Source organism: Triticum dicoccoides, chromosome 7B (genome assembly GCF_002162155.2).
Source record: "Triticum dicoccoides isolate Atlit2015 ecotype Zavitan chromosome 7B, WEW_v2.0, whole genome shotgun sequence".
Taxonomy (NCBI): Eukaryota; Viridiplantae; Streptophyta; class Magnoliopsida; order Poales; family Poaceae; genus Triticum; species Triticum dicoccoides.
This window is the reverse complement of record NC_041393.1, coordinates 470,078,008-470,094,445: the sequence shown is the minus strand read 5'-3', so window position 1 is coordinate 470,094,445 and position 16,438 is coordinate 470,078,008.

Here is a 16,438-nt window from a genome sequence, read left to right as displayed (position 1 = left end):
AGGCTGAAACTGGCTAGCCCAACCATGTACAGGAGAGGGCACTGGATCTGGTGCTCACCAGGCCTCATGGGCCGGCTCGGTGGGGAGGCTGGACGCGGGCTGCATCTGGCAGCGACTGGGCTTCGACCAGAGAGGTAGGGCGCGGTCAACGCACGGTGTCGTGCGAGCAGGGGAGGCGAGGGGCCATGCAGACAACGGTCAACGGCTGCAACGCGAAGCGGTAGGAGCTCCGGCGAGGCGGCCTCGGCGGGGACCGGTCGGAATGGACTGGGACAACAGATGTAGGCGAGATGGTGGGGTTGGCAGGGCCCAGATCTGGCCGAAGGACGAGCTTGAGGCGGCTACGGCTGCCTGAAAACTCCATGGACACCAAGTCGGGCTCCCTACACGAGCAGACAGAGAGAGAGAGAGATATGAGAAGGAGTAGAAGGGAGAGGAAGGAAGGGAAGGTAGGGAGGTGCGGTGGTGCTTAAGCACCAGGCGAGGTAGGGAGGAGGCCGGCGGCATGACCTGCTGCTGTTGTTTTCGCCGGCGATGTGGACGTGCGAGGCGGCGGCAGTGGACTTGGCGAAGCAGGGACAACCGAATCCAAGGCGAGGAGGCACGACGGGAAATAGGGGTGGCTTGATAAGGGGCGAGGAATCTCGAGTTTTTCTGGATCCGGCCGGTCTTTGTGGCGGATGGTGCTTGGATGACGAGGACGCCTGCGAGCTTGCTCCGGGACGAGGCGGCCATGGCGGGGCATACTCCTGTCATCCTGAAGAAAAAAGACAGAGGCCGTGAGGTGAGGGAGAGAGAAGAAACAGGGGAAGGAGAGAGGCGACGGGGAGCTGCACAAGGGCCAGCCTTGGAGCACTGATGCTCGGGAGGACGAGCATCAGGGACGCAGGAGGCTTCGGGCGCCGGGCATCCACGAGCTCGGGTGCTACTCAACGGCAAGAGGACGGAGAGGATGGAGCAAGGCGTCAGTGGGTCGAGTGCTCGGGGAGGCGCTGGATCGAGCGAGGCGGAGGGCGAGGGTATCTGGAGACTGATGGTGGCGAGCGATGGTTGGTAAGGGATGGATCCCGAGGGGATTTGGTTGGCGACGGGACAAGCTCCCGAGGAACATGGGTGGCGGCGGCGGGAGGATTAGATGGATCGATGGGACATGACTAGGGTTAGACTGCTAATTATAGCTAGGGCTATTTGGAACCTCCGATTAAAATCGAACGGTCGAAAATAAATAGCTTAGGAGAGTACAACGAGAAACGGAAGATGATTTAGGGATGTTTGGGGATAATCCGGATCCAACGGTCATGACCGTGCGGGTCGGGTTCGGAAGAGGTTTCGGACGCGCGCGAGGGGTTTGACAAAACGCCATGGAGACAAAGGGTTTTGATGGGCTCAGAAAAGAGAGTGAAGAGAGCGGTCCGGTTGATCCGAGAGGGGTCAACAGGGACAAGGAAGAAGCGGCAACTACGAGCGAATGCGAGTTTTATGAAAACGACGCCGATGCAATGCGAATGATGACATGAGATGAGATGCATGACAAGAACAAAATGCAAAACAAAAGACAAAAACCCAACCACGAAGGAAATATCATATCGCATCTCCGGAAAAGGCAAGAGTTGGAGTTACGAATATGGAAAGTTACATCCGGGGTGTTAAAACACTCCACCACTATGAGAGGATCTCGTCCCGAGATCTAGGATGGCACCGGAGGGAAAATGAAGAGGAAGATAAGAGGTAAACAAAGTTGCTTCTTCAGCAAACGAGTGAAACCATGAACCTTGAGAGGTTGAGAAAAATGAAAGAAGGAAAACAACGAAGATGAACAAAGTTGAAAACACTCCGTTAGAAAAGAGGAACAAGGGATACGACGAGAACCAAGAGGTTTAGTGATAAGATAGATATTGGAACCACTCCGGTTAAATGGATAAGCATGAAAAGAACACGATCCTCACAATTCAAGATGATGAGTGAAGAGAGCAACATCACCATGCCTCCGGAAGAAAGAATAGAAGTAGATCATTGGAATAAAAGAATGGAGAAGAAAATGGCAACTTCTGCCACAAATGAGCTTGGAAAGCACCCTTCTAAGAAGGTTATAACGGAATTGTTGCAAAACAAACAACGAAAACAATAAACTTGTAGTGTGCTTATGGAAAACATCTCAAGACTATGAGGTGACAACCGACCACTAATGGAAACCATTGATTTGATTGAGAGCACCAAAGAGATGAAAACTTCTTCCATCAAGAGGATAAAGAGCAATCTTGGGTCATGCATAATCACCACAAATAGCAACAACCCTTAAGGAAAGGCTTTAGGTGAAATCTGACACAAGATAACTCCAACGAAGAAGTTGATTGGTCAAAAAGATCTCTTGAACGAAGAGAAAATGATGGATTTAAAATACCTCATTCTTGACAACATATGAATCATGAAACATGAAGGAAATTGTCAAGAGTGACATAACACCACCTCAAAAGATAAGGTAGAAAGAATTGCACTTTGGAATGCAAGATGAAGAATACTTGAGCTCCTCAAAACAAAACATGTGTTGAGCACCATGTTTATTTTAGAGTATAGCTTGGCGGGTCATAACTTCAAGAGAAATCTTGAAGAACAATTGAAGAATGAAAAGAATCCTTCATGAACCACCATGTTGAGCCTTCGTGAGAACTCCAGTAATAAAATCAAAGGATGATAACAAAGAAAGAGAAATTGAGAACACAAGGTGAAGCCTTGTGATGATTTAGATGGAGCTTCGCGACGAGATAATGTGGAAAACTTGGAACTCCGAAAAAGAAAGGATGAAGCATCTCGAACTGAGAAATGTGACATGATGAACAACTCTGGAAAGAAGAAACTAGATCACTTGGATGAAACAAAGATAAGAATTATGTTATGCGTATCCTTCACCAATTTAAATTGATGACAAGCAACGGATTTGGCATACTAGTTATTCTTCTTGAGGGATTGAAAAGAGATATAGTGCCAACTTGAAGAAGTTATTGATGGAACCACCGGTGGGATTGAAACAACGAATGAAATGATACGGTAGCAAAGGAAGAGGAATCTCGAATGAACCATCGTAAGAATTCAAAAATGACTAATGAAAGAGAATGAATCACTGGGAGGAATTAAAAGAACAAATATGCTCGAGGGGATATAGATACAAGAGAACTGGAAGAACTCGAGCTGATAAAGAACATTTGAACGTAGCGCCGGTATAAATAGAGAACGATAACTGGAATGATGGCCTCCGGTGAAAAGAAACGGAAAAGAACTCCTGAAATACTCCGGATGGGTAAGAAAAGAATATCTGACAAATGGAATAATTTGAGAGGATAATATGAAGCTAGAACCACAAACTTCGAGAGAACGGGCAAGATTTAGAGGAAAAACTCTTCTTCGGTTTTCAAATGACGACGGAAAACACCACCAAAATTACTGAGATTCTCCAGGAGAATGAAAAATCAAAGAGGTTGAGCCAACAATGAAAAATAATTTCAAATCAATCTTGGAAAACATCTGACCGATGAAATCCATTCTTATGTCCAACTCCGAAAAGTTAGCTCTGGGAAAATTAGAAGAGCCGGGTAAGATCCTGGGAAAAGACCTGTGGGTTAGGGCCCGGTAAAGAGAAAACACCGTTAAAGAATTTTTTAAGGAGAGGTTGCACCGGTTGAATTAAATGGCTTGAATGAGATAACCACCTTGAAAAATCTTGAACGGATTGAGAATGGAAACACAAGTCTTGTGAGATATCTTCAGCACTCCAAAACAAACGAATAGGAAGAATTGAATGACTAAGAGGTCCATCGGTATGAGAAAGCATTAGAAACAAGGAAAGGAATATGATGAATATCGAAAGCTTGAATTGGATCCACTGGAGAAGAAACAACAATGAAGGATGACGAACTTGAAACTGTTGAGCATCTTCATGGGAAATCACCGGATAAGAACATTGAAAGAAAAGAATGAAGAGACTACCCACAAATAAAAGGATACATGATTAAGAAATCTGAGTCCTTGAAGAAAAGGGTGGGAGGGCGGGAAAACAAAGGCAACTTGGGGACGGATGAAACGGATACCGCTGAGAAAACATAGAATTGATCTCATAAATGTTGAAAAGATCGGATCCACTTGAAGAGAAGCACACCGGTTGGAAAGAATTGACATGACAATCTCGATGATCAAAAGGATTAGTATTCACATAGCAATATGAGAACACCGTTTAGGAAAGGTATGGATTCAACACTTGACATCGAAGCAACTCGAATACCACAAATAAAACAAAACAAAGGATTTGGCTTGCAGAATAAGCCAGAACAAATACATATGATAGGGATTTACCCAATCCCATATCAGGCATCTGTCGGAAAGATATTCTAGGATCTACTTGAATTCCCACCTATAAACTCCCGAAACTTTCTGGTTATGCAATCTGGTGTTGGGGATACAGGGGAAGCAATAAATATCTCACCCAAACTAACAATACCTACATCAAAGATGTATCCATCCGTCAACACATAACCAAGAAACCTTCGGAAATCGTGTACCTCAACCTTTGAAAAGCATCTTATATACAAGCTATGGCAATACTCCCGACTCCCCCGTACTGGGCGGCGTCGAGGTTATCTCACAAACAACTGCATAAAAGAGATTTTCGATGTCGGCAAAACTCAGGTATTCCAGAAATGCAACGATAAAATTGTGACGACAACACCTCGGAGCTCAACTCCCCGGGACACTGCCACCACCCCTAAATGTCAGGAGGCACCAAGAACAATGTTCTCGTCACAAGAATATCGAAACGATCCCAAGATACCCACATGATCCTAAAAAAATTGTGAAAAACTGAGGAGAGGAAAGACAAAACATCTACGTCGAGAGTCCTCACCAGAGCGACAAAGGGGCTGAGGAGTAAAAAGAATCCTACTCTCCGATATATATAATCCTAAGACTCCAAATAGTTTTCTTCTAGACTCAACAACGGCCAACAATCAAGGGGGCTCCTATGGTTGGTCCTGGCTCTGATACCAACTTATCACACCCAATATGCGATACTATCCTAAAGAGACTCGAAGGTCCCACGAAGGAGAACCGCATATTGATACGCTTTTGCAAGGTGGATATCATTACATCAACATTACATAATATATGGGGATACATACAAAAGTTATACAATGCCACATGAATACAAGATCATCATACATAAGAGCAACATCCGACTACGGATGAAACACAAACAAAAACTTAAACGACATCCACCCTGCTAGCCCAGGCTGCCGACCTGGAACCTATCCCATGATCAAAGAAGAAGCAGAAGACGAAACTCCAAAACAAGCAAGCATCGCTCTCGCATCATGATCATTGCAAAATCTATACCTGCAACTGTTGTTGTAGTAATCTGTGAGCCACGAGGACTCAGCAATCCCATTACCATGGGTATCAAGACTAGCAAAGCTTAATGGGAAAGGAAGGGGTAAAGTGGTGAGGTTGCAGCAGCTACAAAGGATATATGGTGGCTAACATACACAAATAAGAGCGAGAAGAGAGCAAACGGAACGGTCGTGAAGCTAGAGATAATCAAGAAGTGATCATGAACTCCTACTTATGTCAAACATAACCCAAAACCGTGTTCACTTCCCGGACTCCGCCGAAAAGAGACCATCACGGCTACACACGCAGTTGATGCGTTTTAATTCGAATCTGGTGTCAAGTTATCTACAACCGGACATTAACAAGTTCCCATTTCCCACATAACCGTGGGCACGGCTCTCGAAAGTTTATACCCTGCAGGGGTGTCACAACTTAGCCCATCACAAGCTCTCACGGTCAACGGAGGATATTCCTTCTCCCAGGAAGACCCGATCAATCTCGGAATCCAGGTTTACAAGACATTTCGACAATGGTAAAACAAGACTAGGAAAGCCGCCCGATGTGCCGACAATCCCGATAGGAGCTGCACATATCTCGTTCTCAGGGCAACACCGGATAGGTCATCCTATGAGTAAAACCAGCCCTCGAGTTGCCCTGAGGTGGCCCCGCAGTCTGTCCGGTTCAGACCAACACTTAGAGAAGCACTGGCCCGGGGGGGGGGCTAAAATAAAGATGACCCTCGGGTTGGCCGACCCAATGGAAAGGTGTAGGTGGTGGTGAGGCAAATGGTAAAACCAAGGTTGGGCCTTGCTGGGGGAGTTTTATTCAAAGCAAACTGTCAAGGGGGTCCCATAAATCACCCAACCGCGGAAGGAACGCAAAATCAAGGAACATAACACCGGTATGACGGAAACTAGGGTGGCAAGAGTGGAACAAAACACCAGGCATAAGGCCGAGCCTTCCACCCTTTACCAAGTATATAGATGCATTAATTAAATAAGAGATATTGTGATATCTGTAGGACCTTGAGAAGAGGTGTCTAGAGGGGGGGTGATTAGACAGTAAGTACCAAAGTTGTAGTTTTTAGGTTTCTTTAAATTTGAGTGGAGTTTAGGCACAAGTTTAACATTCACAACATATAGCAATCAAGCATGCAAAGAGTATATGATCAGCGGAAAATAAAGCATGCAACTTGCAAGAATGTAAAGGGAAGGGTTTGGAGGATTCAAACGCAATTGGAGACACGGATGTTTTTGGCGTGGTTCCGATAGGTGGTGCTATCATACATCCACGTTGATGGACACTTCAACCCACGAAGGGTAACGGTTGCGCGAGTCCACGAAGGGCTCCACCCACGAAGGGTCCACGAAGAAGCAACCTTGTCTATCCCACCATGGCCGTCGCCCACGAAGGACTTGCCTCACTAGCGGTAGCTCTTCACGAAGTAGGCGATCTCCTTGCCCTTACAAACTCCTTGGTTCAACTCCACAATCTTGTCGGAGGCTCCCAAGTGACACCTAGCCAATTTAGGAGACACCACTCTCCAAGAAGTAACAAATGGTGCGTTGATGATGAACTCCTTGCTCTTGTGCTTCAAATGATAGTCTCCCCAACACTCAACTCTCTATCATAGGATTTGGATCTGGTGGAAAGAGGGTTTGAGTGGAAAGCAACTTGGGGAAGGCTAGAGATCAAGATTCATATGGTAGGAATGGAATATCTTGGCCTCAACACATGAGTAGGTAGTTCTCTCTCAAAAAAAGGATACTGGAAGTGTAGGTTCAGTTTGATAGCTCTCTCCACGAATGAAGAGGAGGTGGAGGGGTATATATAGCCTCCACACAAAATCTAACCGTTACACACAATCTACCATACTCGGTGGGACCGAATCGTTAAACTCGGTCAGACCGATTTAGCAAATAATGTGACCGTTAGGGTTTTCGGTGGGACCGGAATGCAACTCGGTGGGACCGATTCGGTTAGGGTTAGGGCATAACGTAATCTTGGTAAGACCAATTACACAAACTCGGTGGGACCGATTTTGGTAATAAGCTTTCCAGAGAGTTGGTCAGGCAAACTCGCTTTGACCGATTATCAAACTCGGTGGGACCGATTTTGATAATAAGTTAACCAGAGAGTTTGCATTGTAATCTCGGTAGTACTGATTGCTCAAACTCGGTGAGACTGATTTTGATAATGGATATACACAGAGAGATTACAATCCCATCTCGGTAAGACCGAGATCCCTATCGGTGAGACCGATTTGCCTAGGGTTTGTGGCAGTGGCTAAGACATCCAAACTCGGTGGTGCCGGATATAAAGAATTAGTGGGGCCGAGTTTGACTTTAGGTTTAGGACATATGTGTGGAAGTGGGAAAGTAGTTGAGGGTATTTGGAGCATATCACTAAGCACTTGAAGCAAGAGGCTCATTAAGTAACACCTCATCCCTCCTTGATAGTATTGGCTTTTCCTATAGACTCAATGTGATCTTGGATCACTTGAATGTAAAATGAAGAGTCTTGAGCTTGAAGCTTGAGCCAATCCTTTGTCCTTAGCATCTTGAAGGAGTTCCCACATCCTTTAGTCCATGCCACTCCATTGTTGAACTTATCTGAAACATACTAGATAAAAGTGTTAGTCCAACAGGAGATATGTTGACATTAATTACCAAAACCACCTAGGGAGCACTTGTGCTTTCAATCTCCCCCTTTTTGGTAATTCATGGAAACATACATCAAAGCTTTAGATAAACATATAAAGAATAGCAAGTAAAGCTTTGGAAATACATGTAACAAGCATAGGCTCCACCTACATGTATGCAATCATGTGAATATGAAATATAGAAGCATGTGATAGCATAACCATGATAGAGCATGCAATGTGTTACATGTATCTTGGCCATATGCATCAGAGCAAAAAGTATTAAAGGAAATACCTTCATGCCCATGAGTCCTTCTTGCAAACAGTATGTACATCAGCAAGAATTCCTCATACACATGATTGTGATGCATATACTTACCTTGTAGTCTTGAGTAGGCTTAGGATGGAATGAACCTGCACAAACAAGGTTAGATAACACATGTACATCTACTAGCCAGAGCAAACAGAAGAAACTACAAGAGTAAAAAGACTGGGATGACTTGTAGAGAGTGAGTACTAAGTACCACATTGGATTAGACATGTCCCCAAGAGTAAAGATATGCAATGAATTTAAATGACAGATCTTATGCAAATAAGCACATATGAACATGTCTTTCCCCTCAAGAAGACATGTGGCATCTCTCCTCTTGAACACCAAGCAACTGGGATCCCTGAGAAATACATTCTACCAGTATTCTCTCCCTCTGGAGATCTCTCTTTCTCTCCCTGAAGGATCTCTCTCCCCCTATGAGATGGGATCTCTCTCTCTCTAAATGATAAGCTTTGATGTGATCTCTCTCTCCCCCTTTGACATCAATTTCCAAGAAGGGTTTGATAAAGATGTAATCTCTCTCTCTCCCTCTGGAATTTGTCGTGAATGAGTTTGATCCTTGAGTCACACCATAAAGCAATGATAAAAATGTGATGCTTGTAGAGGACAAGATTCATTGAGAGGAGTTGGATCAGAAGAAACACAGAATATGTGACAAAGAGTTTTTCCTGTTATGAAATTGGTGGCACCGAGTGGTATGCTTCGGTCATACCGAAAAGATTCGATTGGACCGAAAATAACAAATCGGTGTAACCGAGTTCATCGTAGAGAAAACACTAGTCACCTCAGCTCACTAGGCTAGTAAGATCTCACAAAGATTTGCAAGGAATTTACTGAAAGATGTGCAATGAATTGGAATGCAGAAAATGCAGAGCAAACAGAAAGAAATCTAGATGAAGTTTCTTTGAAAGGGGAAACAAATATGCACGAGACAAATGCAAAAACTCAGAAAAGAACATAGAGAACTTCATCTAGAGATGGTCGGCGACAAAGTCACCTATGTTAGAGTATATTGACTTAGGAGTCAAGTGAGATCACTTGATCATAGGTCATACTCATCGTTTAAGCTCAAAATGGGGTTACCATTTTTCGTTTAAGCATCTTGATGTATTCACATCTTGTCGAGTTGCTTTATCTCATGACTCGTATTAAAGCTTCTCTAAGATGGAATAACATACCTTGGTTGGTGGTGTTGTCCATGTAGTTGAACTTGTGTGGGTTGCTCAAGGTTGATGTAGCTCATCAAGAATTTGGAGCACCACTTGGAATTTGAGTCCATCTTCCCACATTGGTTAGTTCTTGCAAGGAAGAGCACTTGTATATCCAAAAATCACAATCATGAAACTCAACATAGAATTTGTCAAAGGATATGTTTGAATGGTTTCGTGCTTTCTTGTCTTCAACCACCTTTGTATAGAGACTTTGTGATGTAGAGATTGCTCAAGATATGAGTAGGTTTCAACCTCATGGAATTTGATTCAACCAAGTACCTACATGGGTTAGATAGCATGCAAGATATAAATATATCCAAGACATAAGATTTTCATCATAAGAGAAATATCAAGGATTAGTCATAAGCTCATGTCTTGCATGTATCCAATGGAGTTTATACTCCAAGTTTGAAGCATCAATGATGTTCAATTCTCCTCTTAACCTGCAAAACACTTTCTCGTCAAGAGGTTTAGTGAATATATCCGCTAATTGCTTTTCGGTGCGAACATGCTTAAGATCAATGTCACCCTTAGCAACATGATCTCGAATGAAATGATGACGAAATTCAATATGCTTAGTTCGAGAATGTTGCACATGATTATGACCAATTTTGATAGCACTTTCATCATCACAAAGCAATGGAACATGTCTCACATAAATCCCATAATCTTTAAAAGTTAGGGTCATCCAAAGTAATTGAGCACAACATGAACCAGCGGCAATATATTCAGCTTCGGCGGTGGATAAGGATACCGAGATTTGTTTCTTGGAGGACCAAGACACAAGAGATCTACCAAGAAATTGACAAGTACCCGAAGTGGACTTTCTATCAACCTTGTCTCCGGCATAGTCCGAGTAGGAATAGCCAACAAGATCAAAAGAGGCCCTCTTAGGATACCAAATGCCAAAATTTGGTGTATGGATTAAGTATCTCACTATCCTTTTCACGGCCTTAAGATGACATTCTTTAGGAGCAACTTGATATCGTGCACACATGCACACACTTAGCATAATATCGGGACGTGAAGCACATAGATATAACAATGAACCAATCATAGAATGATAAACCTTTTGATCAACTGGTTCATCATCTTTGGTTAAGTCAAGATGTCCACTAGTAGGCATGGGTGTAGTCATACCTTTGCATTCTTGCATATTGAACTTCTTGAATAAGTCCTTAGTGTACTTCGTTTGAGAGACAAAAGTACCTTCCTTAGTTTGCTTGATTTGCAACCCAAGAAAGAATTTGAGTTCACTCATCATAGACATCTCAAACTTCTCCGACATTAGCTTTCCAAACTTTTCACTAAAATGAGGGTTAGTTGAACCAAATATAATATCATCAACATAGATTTGGCACACAAATAGTTCACCATTAACCCTTTAGTAAAAAGAGTAGAATCAATTTTCCCAATTTCAAAGCCTTTTTCAATAAGGAATTTGGTCAAGCATTTATACCATGCTCTAGGAGCTTGTTTAAGTCCATAAAGAGCTTTGTGAAGTTTGTAAACATGATTGGGTTTCTTAGGATTCACAAAGCCGGGAGGTTGTTTAACATAAACTTCCTCCTCTATTTCACTTTTAATGTCCATTTGGTACAAGGTGATATCATGGTGATTAGCATAGGCAAGTAAGATGCGAATTGACTCAAGTCTAGCAACGGGGGCGTAAGTCTCACCATAGTCCATACCTTCGACTTGTGTGTAGCCTTGGGTGACGAGACGTGCTTTGTTGCGAACTACTTGTCCATCTTCATCTTGCTTGTTGCGAAACACCCATTTGGTACTGATGATGTTGTGGTTGTTGTCGGGCTTCTCAACCAATGTCCAAACTTGGTTCCTCTCAAAGTTGTGTAGCTCTTCATGCATAGCATTTATCCAATCCGGATCTTCCAATGCTTCTTTGACCTTCATAGGTTCAATGCTAGAGATGAAAGAATAGTTTTCACAAAAGTTAGCTAAACGAGTTTTAGAGCGAGTGATTCTCCCGGTTCGAATGTCATTGTAGATTTGCTGGATGAGATGGTCTTTAGAGATTCTTGCTTGAACTCGTGAAAGCTTTTGCTTGGATCTTCGTCGAACATCTTCTTAATCTTGTTTTTCTTCTTGGGCTTCTTCATTGTTGCGTTGTCGTTCTCTTGTTGTGGTGGAGAAGGAGGTTGTTGATGTTCATCTCGATGCACTTCCTCGTTTCCTTCATCTTGGTGTGTCCCACTTGTGGATGCTTCCGTATCAACTCTTGGTTCACCTTGTCGTGAAGTATAAGCTTCCACTTGGACAGACGAGGTACTCTCCTTCACCTCCGTTGGACGAACCTTGCCAATAGACAAGTCTTGGATTGCTTCCGAAGGATCTTTGTCTCCTACATCAATTGGCAATTGCTCTACTTGCGAGCCGTTAGATTCATCAAACTTCACATCTACCGTCTCTTCAACCTTTCGGGTGAAATTGTTGTAGACACGGTAAGTGTGAGAGTTTGAGCCATAACCTAGTAGGAAACCTTCATGAGACTTAGGAGCAAATTTAGAACGACGATGCTTATCAAGAATGTAGCACTTTGAGCCGAATACTCGAAAGTATCCAACTTGGGGTTTGTTAATGGTGAGGAGCTCGTATGCCGTCTTGCCGAGTAGCTTGTGAAGATACAAGCGATTTGTTGCATGACAAGCTGTCTCAACCGCTTCCACCCAAAAGTGCTTCGGCGTCTTGTACTCATCAAGCATCGTTCTCGCCATTTCGATGAGCGTCCGGTTCTTCCTCCCAACAACTCCATTTTGTTGAGGTGTGTATGTAGCCGAGAACTCGTGTGAAATCCCTTCTTCGTCAAGAAAGGTGTCCACATTTGCGTTCTTGAACTCCGTTCCGTTGTCGCTGCGAACCTTCTTGATCTTCACTTGAAATTGGTTTTGGGCCTTCCTAGCGAAGTTTTTGAAGATCTTTTGGACCTGCGATTTATCATCAAGAAAGAACATCCACGTAAATCTGGAAAAATCATCAACTATAACTAGACCAAAAGAATTTCCACCGAGACTCTTGTAAGAGTTGGGACCAAAGAGATCCATGTGAAGTAGCTCGAGTGGCCTCTTCGTGGTCATGATGTTCTTCATGGGATTCCTTCCTCCAACCTGTTTACCTGCTTGACAAGCACTGCAAGGTCTATCCTTATCAAAAATGACATCATTAACTCCAAGGATATGATTTCCTTAATAAGCTTGTCAAGGTTTCACATACCAACATGACCTAATCGTCTATGCCATAACCAGCCTTTTGAGGATTTAGCAATGAAGCAAGTTTTAGGTTGAGCCTTTTTAGTGAAATCAACAATTTAAAGATCATCGCTACGTATGCCGGTACAGACCATTTTATGATTATCTCGACGAAACACTTAGCAATCTACTTCAGTAAATAGAACATTGAAACCGAAATCAGCAAGTCTAGATACTGAAAGTAAGTTGTACCCAAGAGATTCAACGAGCATGACATTTTGTATGGAGCTATCATGTGAGATGGCCACCTTACCAAGGCCAACCACCTTAGCCTTTGAGTTGTCACCGAAAGTGACATACTTTCGAGGACTATCATTATCAGCAAGCTCACGAAACAAGTCTTTATCTCCGGTCATGTGATCGGTACATCCACTATCAAGAACCCATTCCTTTCCTCCTGACATGTATCCCCGAAGATTTGCCATAAGACCAAAATGTCTCATTGCATCATCAAGATCGAAGTCACTATCATCATCCTCATCATAGTATCCATGCTCAACATCGTCATGTGGTGGATCAAATCCTAGAGAGGGTGATTCGTGTGAGTGAATTTGACAATGATCTTGTCTATGAATTTTTATAGCTTCGGAAATAATGTCATTAATGATTCCAACATTTCCTTTGGCACGCATAAGGTTTGTAAGCTCAAATAGACGATCACCAAACATAGGATCACTAGTATTCATTTTACTCAAAGCAATAGACTTATGGAGAATTTCATCTAGATTTTTCAAGGAATAATCTGGAAATCGTTCCTCAAGAAATTTCCATATAGTGTAGGCACACTCAAGAGTAGGCAGTTTTATAATCAAGTTTCTAGGCAAGCCTCTAGTGATAAGATTAACAGTTCTAACATTCCTAATCATGTCAATAGACTCATCAAGGGTAGGATGCATAGGATCAACACAAGGTGCACAAGGACTAGCAATGTACTTGTTCAAATGATATTGATTGAAAATTACAAGCATCTCATTTTCCACTCATGAAAATACTCTCCATCAAGAATAGGCACTCTATGTCTAAGACTCCCCAAAGTAGACTCATCCATCTTCCTCCAATGGTGATTAAACCAAAGCAATGGAGACCTTTGCTCTGATACCACTTGTAGGACCTTGAGAAGAGGTGTCTAGAGGGGGGGTGATTAGACACTAAGTACCAAAGTTGTAGTTTTTAGGTTTCTTTAAATTTGAGTGGAGTTTAGGAACAAGTTTAACATTCACAACATATAGCAAGCAAGCATGCAAAGAGTATATGATCAGCGGAAAATAAAGCATGCAACTTGCAAGAATGTAAAGGGAAGGGATTGGAGGATTCAAACGCAATTGGAGACACGGATGTTTTTGGCGTGGTTCCGATAGGTGGTGCTATCATACATCCACGTTGATGGAGACTTCAACCCACGAAGGGTAACGGTTGCACGAGTCCACGGAGGGCTCCACCCACGAAGGGTCCACGAAGAAGCAACCTTGTCTACCCCACCATGGTCGTCACCCACGAAGGACTTGACTCACTAGCGGTAGATCTTCACGAAGTAGGCGATCTCCTTGCCCTTACAAACTCCTTGGTTCAACTCCACAATCTTGTCGGAGGCTCCCAAGTGACACCTAGCCAATCTAGGAGACACCACTCTCCAAAAAGTAACAAATGGTGCGTTGATGATGAACTCCATGCTCTTGTGCTTCAAATGATAGTCTCCCCAACACTCAACTCTCTCTCTCATAGGATTTGGATCTGGTGGAAAGAGGGTTTGAGTGGAAAGCAACTTGGGGAAGGCTAGAGATCAAGATTCATATTGTAGGAATGGAATATCTTGGCCTCAACACATGAGTAGGTAGTTCTCTCTCAGAAAAAGGATACTGGAAGTGTAGGTTAAGTTTGATGGCTCTCTCCATGAATGAAGAGGAGGTGGAGGGGTATATATAGCCTCCACACAAAATCTAACCGTTACACACAATCTACCAAACTCGGTGGGACCGAATCGTTAAACTCGGTCAGACCAATTTAGCAAATAATATGACCGTTAGGGTTTTCAGTGGGACCAGAATGCAACTCGGTGGGACTGATTCGGTTAGGGTTAGGGCATAACATAATCTCGGTAAGACCGATTACACAAACTCGGTGGGACCGATTTTGGTAATAAGCTTTCTAGAGAGTTGGTCAGGCAAACTCGGTTTGACCGATTATCAAACTCGGTGGGACCGATTTTTGATAATAAGTTAACCAGAGAGTTTGCATTGTAATCTTGGTAGTACCGATTGCTCAAACTCGGTGAGACCGATTTTGATAATGGACATACACAGAGAGATTACAATCCCATCTCGATGAGACCGAGATCCCTATCGGTGAGACCGATTTGCCTAGGGTTTGTGGCAGTGGCTAAGACATCCAAACTCGGTGGCGCCTAATAGAAAGAATCAGTGGGTCCGAGTTTGACTTTAGGTTTAGGACATATGTGTGGAAGTGGGAAAGTAGTTGAGGGTATTTGGAGCATATCACTAAGCACTTGAAGCAAGAGGCTCATTAAGCAACACCTCATCCCTCCTTGATAGTATTGGCTTTTCCTATACACTCAATGTGATCTTGGATCACTGAAATGTAAAATGAAGAGTCTTGAGCTTGAAGCTTGAGCCAATCCTTTGTCCTTAGCATCTGGAAGGAGTTCCCACATCCTTTAGTCCATGCCACTCCATTGTTGAACTTATCTGAAACATACTAGATAAAAGTGTTAGTCCAACAGGAGATATGTTGACATTAATTACCAAAACCACCTAGGGAGCACTTGTGCTTTCAATATCCCAACATAATCCTGTCCATCATGGAGCAATCTTCAACTTCACCTGCAACTAACAATGCTATAAGAGGGGCTGAGCAAAGCGGTAACATAGCCAACCAAAGGTTTGCTAAGAAGGGTGAAAAGGTTAGAGGCTGACATGGCAATTTGGGAGGCTTGAAGAGAAAAATGATAGGTAGCGCAGCATAGCGATAGAACGAAGCAACTAGCATAGTAATGATAGTAGTGAGATCCAAGGTGACGGTCATCTTGCCTGAAATCCCGCAAGGAAGATGAACGAGTCCATGAAGAAGACGAACGGGAGTAGTCGAACGAATCCTCACAACCGCAACATTACCGGAACTAAGAAGCAACACCAGAAAGAAACAAACAACATGATAGATGCACAAGCATAAACATGGCATGATGCACAAACAAGTATGATGTATGACTGGTTTAATGAGGCATGGCATGGCAAAGTGCAACAAACAATACTACAAGTTAAGTGGAGCTCAATATGCAACGAGTTGCATATTGACAAAACACCACATTGACATATTTAGTTTAATCTCGTTTATGTACCCAACAATATGAAATGTTTTTAAACATGGCAAGAGGTGAAGCATAAGTAAACTAACTATTTAGGCAAGTTTAAATGAGGCCGGAACAACAAACACCAATTCTAGAAAAATCACCTTGTCCATATTTTAGATTTGGTACTGTTCTGCCCTAAAACATATTTTAATGTTGTTAAACAGCAAAATAAAGTGCAACATGTTAATCTACATATTTTTCTACCCCATTTACATATAAAGTTTATTTAAAATGGAGCTACGGTTATTTAGT